This window comes from Hemiscyllium ocellatum, chromosome 13, assembly GCF_020745735.1.
Source record: "Hemiscyllium ocellatum isolate sHemOce1 chromosome 13, sHemOce1.pat.X.cur, whole genome shotgun sequence".
In the NCBI taxonomy this organism is placed as follows: domain Eukaryota; kingdom Metazoa; phylum Chordata; class Chondrichthyes; order Orectolobiformes; family Hemiscylliidae; genus Hemiscyllium; species Hemiscyllium ocellatum.
The window spans coordinates 21,688,365-21,705,033 of NC_083413.1; the positions used below are offsets into that span (position 1 = coordinate 21,688,365).

Here is a 16,669-nt window from a genome sequence, read left to right on the forward strand (position 1 = left end):
AGCCACAACATGACCTCCCTCAGGCTTGACTGATTCAGGATGGTACTGGAGAGATTGTGATTTGAGCTGTCACTGACAGAGTAGTCACATACCTGATTAGATTCCCTACAGTGTGGAAACAGGCCCTTCAGCCCAACGAGTCCACACCGACCCGACTGGTCTCAGTTTGAAGTCGCATCCCAGGTTCTGCACCAGAACACTCCCTTTCCAATCCGACTCCGCCCTCAGTCCAGGCTCCGGCTCTCCCCGTCCCGGACTGAGAAGTGAAGCAGGGGCAATCTCCTCTTCCCACCTACCTCCCCAACATTTATCTCCTTTTTTTACATCCAAGGTTCGTCCATCTGTTTGCCTGTTTCAAACGCTCCCTCGCCCCCACCCTTTATTTGCCCGTCTGTCTTTGTGTCATTAACTTACTTTGTCTGTCGCTGTCTCTCTCCGCCTCTCTTTAACTGTCACTGTCCCTCTCTCTACTTCTCCCAGTCTATCGCTGTTTCTCTCTCAACGCCCCTGTCTGTATCTTTCACTTTTACTGTCTCTCTCTATCACTCTTATCCTCTCTCTCGTACTGTCTCTCTCAATGACTCTCTCCCTTTCTCTGCTTTGCCTTGGAAGTCGCTTGTCGCTCTCATACATTGACGCTGCCTCTTCCTTTCCTCTGCCTCTTCCTGTCCCCCTGTTCACCAGTTACTGTATCTCGCACACTGTCTATTCTGTCACGTTCACCCTCTGTGTGTGTGTGACTCACTCTCCCTCAGGATCTGTCTACCTCAGATGCCCCGTACTCAGGAAATTGACCAACGCCCCCTGCCCCCGCGCTTCTGTGAAACTGACCTGGCTTACCCCGGGCCACTGAAGATGAACGGACAGTGTGGGAGGGTTACAGGAATCTAGTTACATTTTGAAAGCCTAGAATCTCGGAGGCAGTCTCAGATCCGCCGGGACCACGCCTATTTAAAGGAGCCATGCCTTCCGGAGAGAACAATTTGACCCACTTTTTTTTTGCCGGACTCGCTGTTAAAAGTAAGCAACAAACCTGAGATTCGCTTGATAGTATTAACGTATGTTTCCTCAATGTCTATCTCTCACGCTCCTTCTCATGTCAGTGTCTCAATTTGTTTATGTCTCTCGCCCTCATTTAAAAACAAATAAACTATTTTTCTAATTCTTTGTGAGATTTGGACTCTCACTTTATAAGCCGATAGAGGCTAGAGACGCTACCACTGCGCCACATGAGGGACAGGAATTACTCTCCTCTGCTGAGTTAAAATCACATCACATCAAGTTGTAGTCTACCAGGTTTATTTGGAAGTACAGGTTTTCAGAGCGCTGCTCCTTCATCAGGTAGCTAGTGGAGCAAGATTATAGGACACAGAATTTATAGCACAAGATCACAGTGCTGTAATTGATGCAATAGATTGATCAAACCGAGATTGCTGTTAAGCCTTTCATTTTTAGAATGGGTTGCTGGTTTTGATTCATTAAATGTAAATCCTAGAACTTCCTTCAAGTCATATTGCTGAGGTAACAAGGTTTTATTTTTAAAAAGTGACAGCTCAGAGAATGCATTAAAGGTGTGAGGGTAGAGTCTGTATGTATTCCAATCTTGAGGCAGACTGGTCCTATTTCCAAAGTAGGAATTTATAAAATAGTTATAAAAAATATTGACTGCCTACAGACTGTGTGCTTTTGAACAAAATAGAGTGTATCTGCAAATATAGTTCTGCAAATGCAAATTTACCCCATAGACTTTCATGTGTGTGTGCATGCATGTGAGGGAGTGAGTGTGTGTGTGTGTGTGTGTGGGAGAGAGGGAGAGAGTGTGTTTGTGTGCTTGATAGAGTATGTGTGTGAGTCTGATAGAGTACCTGCCTGTGAGAGGGTCTGCACATGGGTGCGAGTGTGGGGTGTGTGTGTGTGTGTGTGTGTGTCTGAGAGAGAGCATGTGAATGAGAGAGGGTATGAGAATGTGTAGTATAGCAGGGTCACCTGCAATGTGACATACACCCAAGGTCCCGGTTGAGGCTATTCCCATGGGTACTGAACTTGGCTATCAGCCTCTGCATTGTTGCGTAACCCCAAGTCTGCCTTGGAGGATGGTCACCCAAAGATCCGAGGCTGAATGCCACTCACCGCTGAAGTGTTCCCTGTCTGGGACGGAACACTCCTGTCCAGTGATTGGTATGCAGTGTTCATTCATCTGTTGCTATAGCGTCTGCTTGGTCTCGCCAATATAACATGCGTCAAGGGCATCCTCGCCTATCGATCATTTAGGGGGAGAAAGTGAGGTCTGCAGATGCTGGAGATCAGAGCTGAAAATGTGTTGCTGGAAAAGCACAGCAGGTCAGGCAGCATCCAAGGAACAGGAAATTCAATGTTTCGGGCATAAGCCTGATGAAGGGCTTATCATCGAAACGCCAAACTTCCTGTTCCTTGGATGCTGCCTGACCTGCTGCGCTTTTCCAGCAACACATTTTCAGTGCTATTGGTCATTTCCCATGTCTGTCCAACACATTTTCAGCTCTGATCTCCAGCATCTGCAGACCTCACTTTCTGTCCATGTCCCCATGTGTAATGATGGTATCTGTGTTGACACTCTGACATGCCGTGACAGGCTTGTTTGGTGTGGTGGTCAATGTTGTCCTGAAGGCTGGGCAGTTCGCTGCGAACAATGATTTGTTTGAGGTTTGGCGGTTGTTTAAAGGTGAGAAGTGGAAGTGTAGGCAAGGTCTTGATTAGGTGCTCATCCCCATCAATAATGTGCTGCAGGCTGCGAAGAACATGGCGTCGTTTCTCTGCTCCTGGGAAGTGCTGAATGATAAAAGGTACCCTATCGGTCATTTCCCATGTCTGTCCAACACATTTCCAGCTCTGATCTCCAGTATCTGCCGTCCTCACTTTCTGTCCCCTGAGGAGGTCACTATGGTTTCTCGCTGTGTCATTCTCGAAGGGTGATCGATGAGTTGAGCATCGTACCCTGTTCTTTTGAGGGTATCCTTCAGCACTTTCAGGTGTTCATCACGTTCCTCCTGATCTGAACAGATCCTGTGTATGTGTAGGGCTTGGCCATGGGAGATAGCTGTTTTAATATGTTTAGGGTAGAAGCTAGAGAAATGCAGCATCGTGAGGTTATCTGTGGGTTTGTGGTAGAGTGAGGCACTGAGGTGCCCATCCTTTATAGACCCGGGATTGAATCAGGGATCTTTAGATCCTCAGTCTTCACTCTCCCAATGTGAGCTATCTCAGCCCTCCTAATAGTATTCAATAGATTCTTTTCTCTGTCTGCCTCCTTCTCTCTCACACATGGTGCTTATCCCTATCTGTCTCTTCCTCCTCTTAGTATCTCAGTCTACCTGTCTGTGTCTCTTATCTATCAGCCTGTCTCTCTATCTTTTCCTCAGTCTTTCTGTCACTCCCAAACTACCTCATTAATTTCTCTCTCTCTCTGTCTCTCTCTTTACTCTCTCTGTCTCTCTCCCTCTCTTCATCCCTCAGTCAGTTTCCCTCTTCATCCTATCTGCCTCTCTCTCTTCCTCATTTCCTCAGTCTGTCTCTCTCTTTGTTCTCTGTCTCTATCTCTCTCTCTTTCAGCCCTCTCTGTCTCCATCTCTCCCTCGGTTCTTCAATTTACCTCTCTGTGTCTCTGTCTGCCTCATCTCCTGTCTATCTCTCTCTTTGCGCTCTAGCTGTCTCTCTCACTCTCAGTCTGTTTTTCTCTTCATCCTCTCTGTCTCCATCTCCATTAATTCTTCAGTCTGTCACTCTCTTCACTCTCTCTACCCCTCTGTCTCTCTCCCTCAGTTCCTCACTCTATTTCTCCCCTCATCTAATCTGTCCCTCAGTCGGTCTCGCTCTTTGCTGTCTCCATCTCTCTTTCTGTCCCACCAACCCCCCCCACCCCATCCTCAATTCCTCAGTCTGTCTCTCTATTCACTCTCAATCTGTCTGTCTATCTGCCTGTCTGTCTATCTCTCTCTCAGTTCACTCTCTGTTTGTTTCTGCCTTTCAGGCTCTTGACGACAGGAGGCTGTTCAGCCCTTCATGTCTCTCTTTTTTTTTCCTTAACCCCCACACTACCGCCTAACTGCGGAAATGCTTATTTTTTTCTCCAGCACCCATGGTGTGTGTGTGCAGGTGTGAGACACAGTGAAAGATATAAAGTGTACAAATCTTTATTCAATTTCCACCACCAGGAAGATAGGAAAACACTCGAGTGGCCAGTGACAAGCAGTGCCCTTCACATCAAAGGGCAATGCTCTGTGATCAAAACAGTGAAGGGAAGGGCAGGGACTAAACCAAAATAGAGTTGGAGGGGGAAATGATGCACTCCACTCCCTGCGGCGCCCACCTCTCTCTGAACAACTCCAGGGTGCTGGTGGACACCGCGTGCTCCTTCTCCAAGGACACCCGGGCTCTAACGTAACCGCGGAAGAGGGGCAGGCAGTCAGTCCTCACGACCCCCTCCACGGCCCGCTGCCTGGATCTGTTTATGGCCAGTTTGGCCAGGCCCAGGAGCAGACCCACGAGGAGGTCTTCAGACCTGCCCTCCCTCCTCCGCACCGGGTGCCCATGGATCAGGAGCGTGGGACTGAAGTGCAACCAAAAGCAGAGAAGAAGGTTTTTGAGAAAATCAAAAAGGGAGTGCAAACGCCCACACCCAATATACACGTGGTCCACAGACTCCACGGCGCCACAGAACAAACAGCTGGGCTGGGAGTCTGTGAACCATCGCAATCTGCGGTTGCAGGGGACTGCTGCGTGCAGTACCCTCCACCCCAGATCCCCGAGAGAAAGGGGGAGGACTCCTGTGTAGAGGGCCCTCCACTGGGGACCCTTCATGTCTCTCAGTCACAATTCCATTAGATTGAATATTCATCACAGAAACAGCCCATGCCAGTGATCATGTGCCACAGGAGACTCCTCATTCAATCTAATTCTAGCAACAGTTGATTTTTTTGTTTTATCTCAATTACTATTCAGTTCCCTTTGAACATATCTCTTTTAGTCACTTCACCACACCCTGTGGTAGCATTCCACAATCCCACTCCTCTCTGGGTAAAGATGTTGCTCCACTCAATTAAAATCTGATGGTAGGGTTCATGGGTGAGTAATTCAATAGGTCAGGCCAATGCTCTGGGGTGTAGGTTCAAAGCCTCCAGTGGAGATTGTTAAACTTAAATTCATTGAGTAAATGTGGAGTATGAAGCTTGTATCATTCATGGTAACTATGAAATTATCTACTTTGTCATAAAACTTCATCTAGCTTGTTAATATTGAAACTATGACAACTTTTGTTTTACTTTATTTTTGATTGTGGACTAAATTAGGAAAAGGACTGTTTCGCAACAAGCTGCGAAGGAAGGACTTGCTGCAATCTTACAAAGCAAGTTATTGGAACCTGTTGTAGATTGTGATTATGCTGGTGCTTTGCAAGGAATGGGAAAAGGCACAGCACCAGGTTATTTGTACAAAGTGAGTTTTGGCAGGTGAAAGGTTGCTGATTGGTTTATGGAATTGTGACCTGTTAAGGTCACCTCCATTTACCGCACCTTCACCCTTGAACCCCACCCCTCTCAATGCAACAAGGACAGCACCCCCCCGGTCATCACCTTCCACCCTACCAATCTCTGCGTACATCACATCATCCTCCGCCCCCTACAAATGGACCTCACCATCAGAGATGTATTTCCCTCCCCACCCCCATCAGTATTCCAGAAAGATCATTCCCTCCAAGACTCCCTCATCAGATCAACCCCCCCACTAGCCCACGTCCAACTCTCGGCACCTTTCCCTGCCACCACTGGAAGTGTAAAACCTGTGCCCACACCTCTCCCTTCACCTCTGCCCAAGGCCCCAAAGGATCCTTCCATATCTGACAGAAATTCACCTGTACCTCCACCAATGTCCTCTACTGCATTCGTTGCACCCGATATGGTCTCCTCTACATCGAAGAGACAGGACCCCTACATGCGGATGTTTTCAGAGAACATCTCTGGGACACCCACACCAACCAACCCCACCGCCTTGTGGCTGAACTCTTCAACTCCCCCTCCCACTCTGTCAAGGACATGCAGATCCTGGGCCTCCTCCATCGTCAAACCATTACCACCCGATGCCTGGGGAAAGAGCATCTCATATTCCACCTTGGGACCCTGCAACCACACAGGATCAATGTGGATTTCAACAGTTTTCGCATTTCCCCTCTCCCTCACATTATCACCATCCCAAACCTCAAAATCGGCACACCCTCCTGACCTGTCTATTGTCTTTCCCATCTATCCACTCCACCCTCCTTTCTGATCTATCACCTTCTTCCTCACCTTCATCTACCTATTGCACTCTCAGCTACCTTCCCCCCAGCCCCATCCCCCTCCCATTTATCTCTCGGCCTCATGGCCCACAAGCCCCATTCCTAATGAAGATCTTATGCCTGAAACGTTGATTTTCCTGCTCCTCAGATGTCGCCTGACCTGTTGTGCTTTTCCAGCACCACACTCTCGACTCTGATCTCCAGCATCTTTATCCTCACTTTCTACTAATGACAAAGCTCATCAGCTTGATGACAATTGTCAGATTGGTTTCTGGAAATCAGAGCAGGCTGTGAGTGTGTGTTATACATACAGAAGTCCTTCTGAATGAGGAAGTGGTCTCTCTCTCTCTCTCTCTCTGTTTCTCTCCAAAACTTTCTGTTTTTATTTCAGAAATCCAGCATTGACAGTATTTTACTTTTATTCCTGTAGATGGTTGACATTTTTTACCCCAAAACTATTTCCCTAAGCTATAGAAAGTCAATTATGCTCTCCTCAATTCGTGCAAGCTATTGTTATTAACCATAGAGTCAGAGACTTTGTAATTTGTGTACAAGTCATTCTGTGCCTCCAGTGAATTGATGAAAGAATCTGAAAGAAAAGATCAAATAAATGAAGGACTTGGGAAACAAAAGGAACATCCAATCAAATCTTGATGGCTTTTGCTATTAAACTATCTATCCAGTATTTTTTTTTCTCCATCCATAACACCAATGTTTTTATATTTGTCTGTGGTTCACTGTGAGTATTAATTTAGAAGAGGGTTCGTATTTTCAGTCTGTATAGAGTTACACGCTGACACTTCATTGTTGTTTATCTGTAGCTAAAATCTATTTATTTGTAATAAATAGTAATTGGTGTTAAGTGCAAGAAATTGGCCAACATTTTACTGGTGATATGTAGTTTATTACATGAGTTTATATGAGATGAGTCTCAATCATCTGCTCTTTCCCCATTGACAATCTCTTCAAGTATTTCCCTTTTGGATTAATCTACTGTTCTTGAACCTGTCCCCTCAGGCAGTGAATTCCAGTCCAGGTAAATCAGGTATTATATAATCTTAGGAGATATCACCTTTCAGTTGAAATTCAGATCAAATAGAGATACTGTGCCATTCTGCTTGGATATAAGGATCCTATGGCTAATATTTGAATGAAGAGCAGCAGTGTCTCCCCATTGTCCCTCTTAACATTCAACACTCGACATTAGAAAAACAACGCTTCTGGTCAAGATTGCATTACGGTTATGGGTATAATGCTGTGTGCAATTTGGCTGCCAACATTTTCATATTACAACAGCGACTACATTGCACTGTCTGGATTTTCAGAGAATCACAGACTGATCACATTCAATAAAAGGCCATTCATTGTATAATGTTTGTGCTGGCCTGCTGCAAGAACAACGGAGCCAGTCCCAATCACCTCCGAGCCATGGTAATAATGTCCATCCAGGTAACAATCCAATTCCTTTTTAGAAGCTATGACTGACTCTGCCCTCACCACACTCTTGGGCAGTGCATTGCAGATCCTAATCATTTGCTGCAAAATATGTTTTCTTTCATGTCATCTTTGATCCTTTGGTATTTATGGTAAATCACTGTTCCTTTCTTCTCAACCTTCCAACCAAGGGGAACGGTATCCCTTGATCTTCTTTGTACAGACCCATCAATCAAATGTCCCTTCAAACTTCTCTTCTCCAAGGAGAAAATGCTAACCTTTCCATGTAGCTGAAGTTCCTCATCCCCACAATTGTTCCTGTAAGATTTAGTGCTACTCAGGGATTTACCAGGAGCCATGTGGCTTTCCTGCTGCTTGAATTTACCAACAACCTTCTGAGGGTTGTCTGATCTCTCTTAAGTGGGGGAACAGACTTTCTGAACTGAATGGCCTTGTTCAGTCCCTTTACCTGACAGTTTTAAGGGTGGGGCCTAAAGATGGCCTCAAGGGCCCCTTGACTCTGTCAGACCTCCCACATTGAACCAATGGGGTTAGTGATGGGAGCATGTCCCAGTCATCCTCCAAACAGGGAGTGAGACCTCCGACAACTTGAACAAAACCCAGTGCAATATTTCCATTTGATGAAGCAAGACGGAAATATGGACAAGTGAAGGGAAAAGGAAGAATAAAAGTTAAGTTTTGTGAAAGGGCTGAAGATGGGAGAGATTAAACGACAAACGCTTTTGAGCTTCAAGAGGCAGAGGAAGTGGTTACGACAAAGTCAAGAATCGGAAGACGTGTCCCAATCAGGGTGAGTGCTAAGACTGCAGCCATCTGAAAACAAAGTCAAGGGAGGCATTTTGTAAGTGTGAACTAGTGAAACCCAAAATATAGAAGCAACTGGAGGTAGAGTTTATGATATTAGATGCAAGAGGATAATGTTCTGTTGTTGTAAGGGGTAAGTTAGTCCCACCCTCTTGGACTCTGGTTGGACCCTTTGATCAAAGAAAAATGTATAAGGTCCAGATTCAATGTCTCCTTGTTTGGAGTTCAAAAGAATCTCACCAGCTGTGGGAGCGATTCCAGAGTAGAGGACACCTTCGACGCTGAGACGCCAAGGTTGCAAATAGTTCAAGCAGTGAGTGAGAATAATGGAGTCAAAAGGTCAAAAATGGAGCTGGGGTATGATCTGAACACAATGGCATTGGTCTTCCCCAATATTGCGTTGCAGTGCACTTTTACAGGGCAGTCCCTGTTGCAATGTAGGAAATATGACAATCAGTTTGTAAGCCCCCCCAATAGCAATGAGATAATGGCCAGATAGTCTACTTCAGTGATATTATTTGGGAGATAAATCGTTCTAGATCAGAGAGAACTGAGGCCTATGGTTTCTGATACATGCATCTCAAATAGCAGATGGGGCTTATTGTTTCATTTGGAAGGTGGAGCCTCCAACAGTGCAGCATCCCATTGGTGGGTACACCTTGATGATAGGTTGAAGCCTCCAGAGCAGGGCTGGAACTGATGCCTTTCCCACCTCTGAAGCAAGGTTATGGTGCATTGAATGACACAAGGAGAGGGGAAGGTCAGCCAGTGTTCCAGTTTTATCTCCTCAGGGTGTGTAAATGTTTGCAGGACCAGGCTTGTCTTGATACCTTCCTCAGATGAACGGCCCTCTGACTCTCGGATTGAAGCTCGCTGACAAAGATGGGCAGCAGATGAGACTATTTGAAGGAAGCCTCCGTCATAAACGAGGTGTGTGGATGGTGGCAGGAGATACTCGATAGTAGTGGAAACAACATGTAGCAATTTTAAGTCCAGTTTCCTCACTACTGGAGAATCCAGGTATCCAGGCCTATTCCACCATGGAATAGCTACTTGTTGCTGGGTTAAGGGTTGGGCAGAGGTTGGTAGGTGTGGGAGACTAGGCGGCAAAGGGGGTTGTGGAGGGGTTGGTTTGTCATGTGTGTTCTTGTGGTGAGGAATGGGGATGAGTTAGGTGTCTAGTAGCCCACATGTAAACCATTGAACATTAATTGTGGTAGCCCTGTTACAGCAGGAACTGCCCAGAGCTTCCTTGGTACAAAGTAGGAAGCATCCATTGCACCAAGAAGTAAGACTAGAAAATAACACATTGATATTTGGAAATGAATATACAGGTGATACTGGAGCACCATTTTGAGATGCACAAGACAAGTCAGACTACTATGTGTCATTTACCAGTTTAACTGACTTGCAATGCAGACACCACTATTTAAATGCTGACTCCCTCAGTTTACTTGAGTAAGGACTGGACTCCTGTGGTGCAGTGGTCAAGTCCTTACCTCAAGACTAGAAGGTCTGCGTTCCAAGCCCACCTGTCCCAGACGTACCTTATTAGAGATTGTTTAAATGTAACTACCAGAGTGAGAATCTAGTTGGCACATTGACAGCCAATAGGAATACCAGCAGAGAGCATTGAGTCTACTAGTGAGTGTTTTGTTGCCATTTTAACTCTCACTGCCCCTTTCCGCGCCCCCCCCCCCCCCCATTGCCACCAGCAGGAAGACACCTGTAAAAACAAACTGTACCACTGTTAACATCAACCTTAAAGTAATTCTCCACATGGGCCTCATTTAACTGAGCATGCAAGCCATCGGGAAAATTTGCTCTTAACTGGATGTAAAAACAGGAAATGTTGGGAAGTTCAGCAAGGCGTCAGATTATTGAACTCGATATTGTGTCCCAAGCAGAAAATGAGGGGCTGTTCTTCCAGCTTGTGCTGAACCTCACTGGAGCACTGCAGCAAGCCTGAGGCAGAGATATGCCCGGGGAACAGGGTGGTGTGTTGCAGTGGCAGACAACCAGGGTCTTTTTTGCAGACAGAAGGTAGGTGTTCTGCAAAGTGATTTCCCAGTCTGTGTTTTCTCTTCTTAGTGTACAGGAGTCCACATTGTGAGTAGCAAATACAATAGACTGGCTATCACCAACGATGTATTCCTTCCCCTCCCTTGTCAGCATATCGCAGCGAAGGTTCGCCTCTGAGATAACTTGGTTTATTACTCCTCCACTCCCAACACCTTCCCATGCAATCCCAGAAGGTGTAATAGCTGCCTGTTTACTTCCTTCCTCTTCACTATCCAAGGCTTCAACACACCTTCCAGGTGAAGGAGTGATTTACCTGCACTTCACTCTATCTAGCCTACAGAATTGGTTGCTCCCAATGTGGTCCACTCTACATTGGAGCGGCGAATGAGAACCTGAACAACTTCTTCCATGTCTTTTACACACCCCCACACCCCAGGCCATGTCATGTCACGGGCTGATTTAGCAGATGAAAACATATTGTTGTTCCTACAGCGTCGCTAGGTCAAAATCCTGGAGCCTCCTGTCTAACAGCACCATGGCTATATCTCCACTGCAATGACTACAACAGTTTAAGAAGGCAGCTTACCATCACCTTTCCCAGGCTCAATTAGGGAAGGGCAATAAGTGTTGACCCAGCCAGTAACACTATTTCTTCGGTTTCTTAAGGACAGAATTTACTCACATTTGTAACAATATAGACTTATCAGCAACATGCAGCACGCTTTAATACTGGGGACGTCATGTCTCTCATACTTGATTGAATTTTTTGAGGTAATGACAAAGATGATCAAGGAGGGCAGGGTGGTGGATGTTATCTACATGGACATTAGCAAGGCTTTTGACTAGCACCCTCTTGGCAGATTGTTGCAAAAGTTGAAGTCACATGGGATCCATGGCGAGCTAGTAAGATGGATGCAGAACTAGCTTAGTCATGGGAGACAGAGAGTAGCAGTGGTAGGGTATTCTTCTGACTGAGAGATCTGTGACCAGGGTGTTCCACAAGGATTAGTGCTAGGACCCTACTGTTTGTAATATATACCACAAATGGAAGTCAAACTGGACAATGTGACATGATGCATTTGGAAAGCCTAATGGGGAAGTATACAGTCAATGACAGAACCTTAGAAGTACTAACATATCCCTATATCTCCACAGTTCCCTGAAAGTGGCACCACTTGTGGATAAGGTGTTGAAGAGGGCATATAGCATGCTTGCCTTAATCTGTCAGAGTGTAGAGTGTAAAAATTGACAAGTCATGTTGCAGCTGTATAGAACTTTAGTTAGACCACATTTGAAAAATTGTGTACAGTTCTGGTTGCCACATTACTAGAAGGATGTGGAGTCTTTGAAGTGGGTATAGAAACAGTTTACCAGGATGTCGCTTGGTTTGGAGGATATTAGTTACGAGGAGAGACTAGAAATATTTGGTCTGTTTCTACTTGAACATTAGAGGCTGAGGAGCAACCTGATAGAAGTTTGCAAAATTATGAGAGACATTGATAGAATGGATAGCTGGAGTCGTTTACCCAGAGTAGATATGTCGATTAATAGAAGACATAGGTTTAAGACAAAAGGGGGAAAGTTTAAAGGACATATGGAAGGCAATTTTTAATACAGAGGATGGTAAGAATGTCCTGTCAACAGAGATGACAGAAGCAGATGTAACAGCAATACTTAAGAAGCATTTTGATGAGATCCAAGATGGCGGTGACCTAGTAGGTCCGAGTCTGCAGTGCTCTGCCTAAGACTCGGGCAAAGTGGGGCACCAACCTTCACCTCACCTGTTAAACCATTCAAGATAGCTTTTGCCCAGCACTCTTAGTCATTTTACATCAAGCTTTAACAGTTTGTTGCTTTTTTAAAAATGACTAAGGACAAAAATTTCCGCAGCTCACAACAGGCAGAGACTCCTCCCCCACCCCCGCAGGGACATCCGTGGCCGCCTCTGGGCACTCACCTGCGGAGGCAGGCCTGATCTCCGAGATCATCAAACCCCAGGAGAAGATTGACACGTCCATCGAGGAGGCCCGATCCAGGTGGGATTCAATCTCAGTCATGCTGTAGAAGCATGACCGAGAGATCAAAAAACTCGGGCAGTGTGTTGGAGGGGCGGAGCAACGAGCTGTAGTCTTGGAGACTGCTGCTGAGTCATCCATGGGTCAGGGCCGGGCTCTGGAATGGGGAAAATAGAGGTAATCGGAAAAATATTCGGTTGCTGGGCCTTCTCGAATGGGACGAGGAAGGCCAGCTTGTGGATTTCTTGGAGCAATGGCTCCCACAAAAATTAAAGTGTGAGTCGGGACCAGGCCAGGTGTGGATGGAGCGTCCCCGCCCAGTTTTAGTCCGACTTCAATGTTATAAGGAAAAACAAATGCTCCTAGAAGTCTCCAGAGTCCAGGGAAAGATCCCCATGCCATGATGTACAATGGCTCCAAGATAATGCTGTTTCAGGACTTCTCGCCAGTCATGGTCCGTAAGAGGAGGGCATTCAACGACACAAAGAAGCACCTGAGAGACTTAAATATTTAATACTCAAGCGATATCCGGCAACGCTGCGCTTCAGCCATAGAGGATCTGTACATAACTTTGGATCACCGGAGAAAGTCAAAGAATTCTTGGATGTTCTCCAATGGACTGTGAGACTTGAACTGAATGGATAACGACTTTATCTTTCCCCCTTTGTTTACCCTTCTTTCTTTCTCCATCTCTCTGTTACCCATCTTTCCCTGGGGATTGGGGGCGGGGGGTGCTTGTTCTTTATTCTACGTAAAAACAATGACTGCAGATGCTGGAAACCAGATTCTGGATTAGTGGTGTTGGAAAAACATAGCAGTTCAGGCAGCTTCCGAGGAGCAGGAAAATTGACATTTCGGGCAAAAGCCCTTCATCAGGAATACAGGCAAGTGCCTGAAGGGTGGAGAGATAAGTGAGAGCAGGGTGGGGGTGGGGAGAAAGTAGCATAGAGTACAATAGGTGAGTGGGGGAGGGGATGAAGGTGATAGATTGGAGAGGAAGGTGGAGTGGATAGATGGAAAAGGAGATAGGCAGGTAGGACAAGCCATGGGGACAGTGCTGAGCGGGAAGTTTGGAACTAGGGTGAGGTGGGGGAAGGGAAAATGAGGAAACTGTTGAAGTCCACATTGATGCCCTGGGGTTGAAGTGTTCCGAGGCGGAAGATGAGGCATTCTTCTTCCAGACGTCTGGTGGTGAGGGAGCGGCGGACAAAGAGGCCCAGCACCTCCATGTCCTCGGCAGAGTGGGAGGGGGAGTTGAAATGTTGGGCCACAGGGTGGTGTGGTTGATTGGTGCGGGTGTCCCAGAGATGTTCCCTAAAGCGCTCTGCTAGGAGGCGTCCAGTCTGCCCAATGTAGAGGAGACCACATCGGGAGCAACGGATACATTAAATGATATTGGTGGATGTCCAGGTAAAACTTTGATGCTTTATTCTTTCTTTGGTCTCCTTTTTATAGCTCGTGCGGCATATCTGATTTGTGGGGGAGTTTTTTTTTAGTGGTGTTTTTTTTCTTAGTTGCCTAATACTTGCTGGGATTGTAATTTTGTGACTTGATATATTTCTATTTTGTATTGTTTTATTAAACGTATCTAGGTGATAGCGTGGGAGGGTGGGAGGGGGGGGTCACTAACTTTTAACTCCTGTTTTATAAAACGCTTTTAATTTATTTACTCCATTTTGTAATGCCTGGACCGAGGGCAGGGAATTAGCTGGGAGAGATCATGGTGGGGTTATTAGTAGGTAGTAGTGCCCCCTTGGAGCAAGGGGGAAAGTCTCCTTTCAAATACATTTTGTGTTATTTTTACTTAGGAGTAGTTCTTAATTGTGTTGATTTGTGTTGTTTTGAAGAGTTTTTTTTATATGTGAATTTTCTATGGTCTTTAGTCAATGTCTTTTGGGTGGGGCTCTTCTTCCTGGGGGTCTCGGGCCTGCCTGGACGATGATGGCTCGCCATTTGCTTAGGTGGTGCACCTGGAATGTCAAGGGGAGCCGCTCACCAATCAAAAGGAAAAAGATATTATCAAGTCTAAAAAAAAGGGTTGATGTAGCTCTTTTACAGGGGACACATCTACTTGATAAGGAACATTCGAAGCTACAACAGGGTGGATTTGTCCAAGTGTTTTTTTTCATCTTTCAGCTCAAAAAGTAGGAGAGTAGCCATTCCTATTCGGAAGAATCTTCCTTTCCAAATGTCAAGCCAGATAAAAGAAGAGCCTGGACGGTATATATTGATTAAAGCTCTAATATACAGAGAGGAATGTGGGATTTTGAATCCTTATTGTCCCCCGGCAAACCCCTTTAACATTTGTTATGGAAGCGTTCTCTAAGTTAATGGATTTTAGGGTCTGCCATACAATTATAGGGGGAGATTTTAATTGTATTATTGACCCAGAGATGGATAGGTTACTTATGAGCACTGCGGGTATATCTCTGAGATCTAGGCAACTAGCAGATCTGAACAAGGAGCTAGGACTAGTAGATGTGTGGAGGTGTCTTCATCCCCAGGATAGAGACTTTACTTTCTATTCTAACCCACACAAGTGTCATACCAGAATTGATATGTTTTTGCCCCCTCGACCCTTTCGAATTCCATACTGTCTTGTAAATAGGTAATATCGCTATTTCTGATCATGCCGCAGTATATATAGAAGTCAAGATTAGGGATGATGGGATAGGCCCCCGACATTGGCGCATGTTATCCTTCAATAAGAAAGGATCCAAATTCATAAAGTATTTTTTGCAGGAATTCAAAACCTTCTGGGAAATTAACTCAGGTACGGCCAATAACCCATCGATGATGTGGGAGACCACTAAGGCTTATGCGAGAGGCCTGATCATCTCATATTCTGCAACCTGGAAAAGACAAAAGGGAGAGCAACAGCGCCTGCTCGAGGCTCGCTTGAAGGTAGCTGAGACAGCGTATGTTGACAGGCCTTCCATTACTAAGCTACAAAGGATCACAGCCCTTAGGGCAGCCTTGAATACCGCACTTACCCAAACAACAGAGGGGGAAATATTATTTGCTAAGCAGAGGTTATTTGAATATGGTGACAAGCCTGGCAGATGCCTAGTATACCTTGCTGGAAAGAAAAAGGTTCCCCAAACCATTACGTCCATTAGAGAAAGTGCTGGTACCCTGACTTGTGATCGTTAAAAGATTAATACAGCCTTTACAAAGTTCTGTTTTGAACTGTATATATCACAGGACTGTGAGGATAGAACTGGGAAGATGGAGCCTTTCTTTAGAAATTTGTTCCTTCCAGGCCTAACCTCGAGGAGGTGTCAACTTTGAATGCCCCCTTGACAACCCAGGAAGCACAGAATGTGTTTAGGCAGCTTCAGAATGGCAAAGCACCTGGGCCAGACGGATTCCAGGTTGATTTCTATAAAGAATTTACAGGGGAACTGGCCGGGCCACTCATAAATATGTACAATTACTCACATAGTCACGGCCGCCCCCCGCCTTCATTGAGAGAAGCAAATATTTCTCTCATTCTTAAGGAGAGAAAGGCCCCAGAAGATTGCTCTTCATATAGACCCATATCCTTGTTAAACGTGGATTTTAAAATTCTTTCAAAAATGTTAACATTAAAACTGGAGAGGGTTTTACCATCCATTATAAAAGAGGACCAGATGGGGTTTATAAAGGGTCGCAGGTCAATTAATATTAGAAGGGTGTTAAATATGGTATAAGCCTGCCAACAGGGAACAATACTGGGATTAGTTGTCTCCCTAGGCCCAGAGAAGGCATTTGATCGGGTAGAATGGCCATATCTTTTTTATACACTAGAACGGTTTGGTGTTGGAGAGGTCTTTACTAAATGGGTTTCAGTATTATATAATGATCCCAAAGCAGTGGTGATCACTTATGGTCTAAGTTCAGATAGCTTTAGTGTTGGCAGAAGCTGTTGCTCGGGATGTTCTCTCTCACCATTATTATTCACACTAGTGATTGAACCACTAGCAGACGCTATACGAACTGACCCTAACATAACGGCTCCGAGGGTTGGATCGGGCAAGCACAAAATTACTCTCTATGAAGATGATGTCCTCCTCTTCTTAAGTGA

At 45.5% G+C, this 16,669-nt stretch overlaps 1 protein-coding gene across 3 annotated transcripts in view; it reads right to left on the bottom strand.

Annotated features, from left to right (window-relative positions):
* LOC132821802 (interleukin-1 receptor accessory protein) overlaps positions 1–869 on the bottom strand; it is a 47,328-nt gene extending 46,459 nt beyond the window's left edge. For all 3 annotated transcript variants that reach the window (XM_060834609.1, XM_060834608.1, XM_060834606.1), the window contains exon 1: positions 93–869. The gene's annotated coding sequence lies outside the window, so the exon portion shown is untranslated. The remainder of the gene's footprint in view (positions 1–92) is intronic.
* Positions 870–16,669: the final 15,800 nt, after the last annotated feature.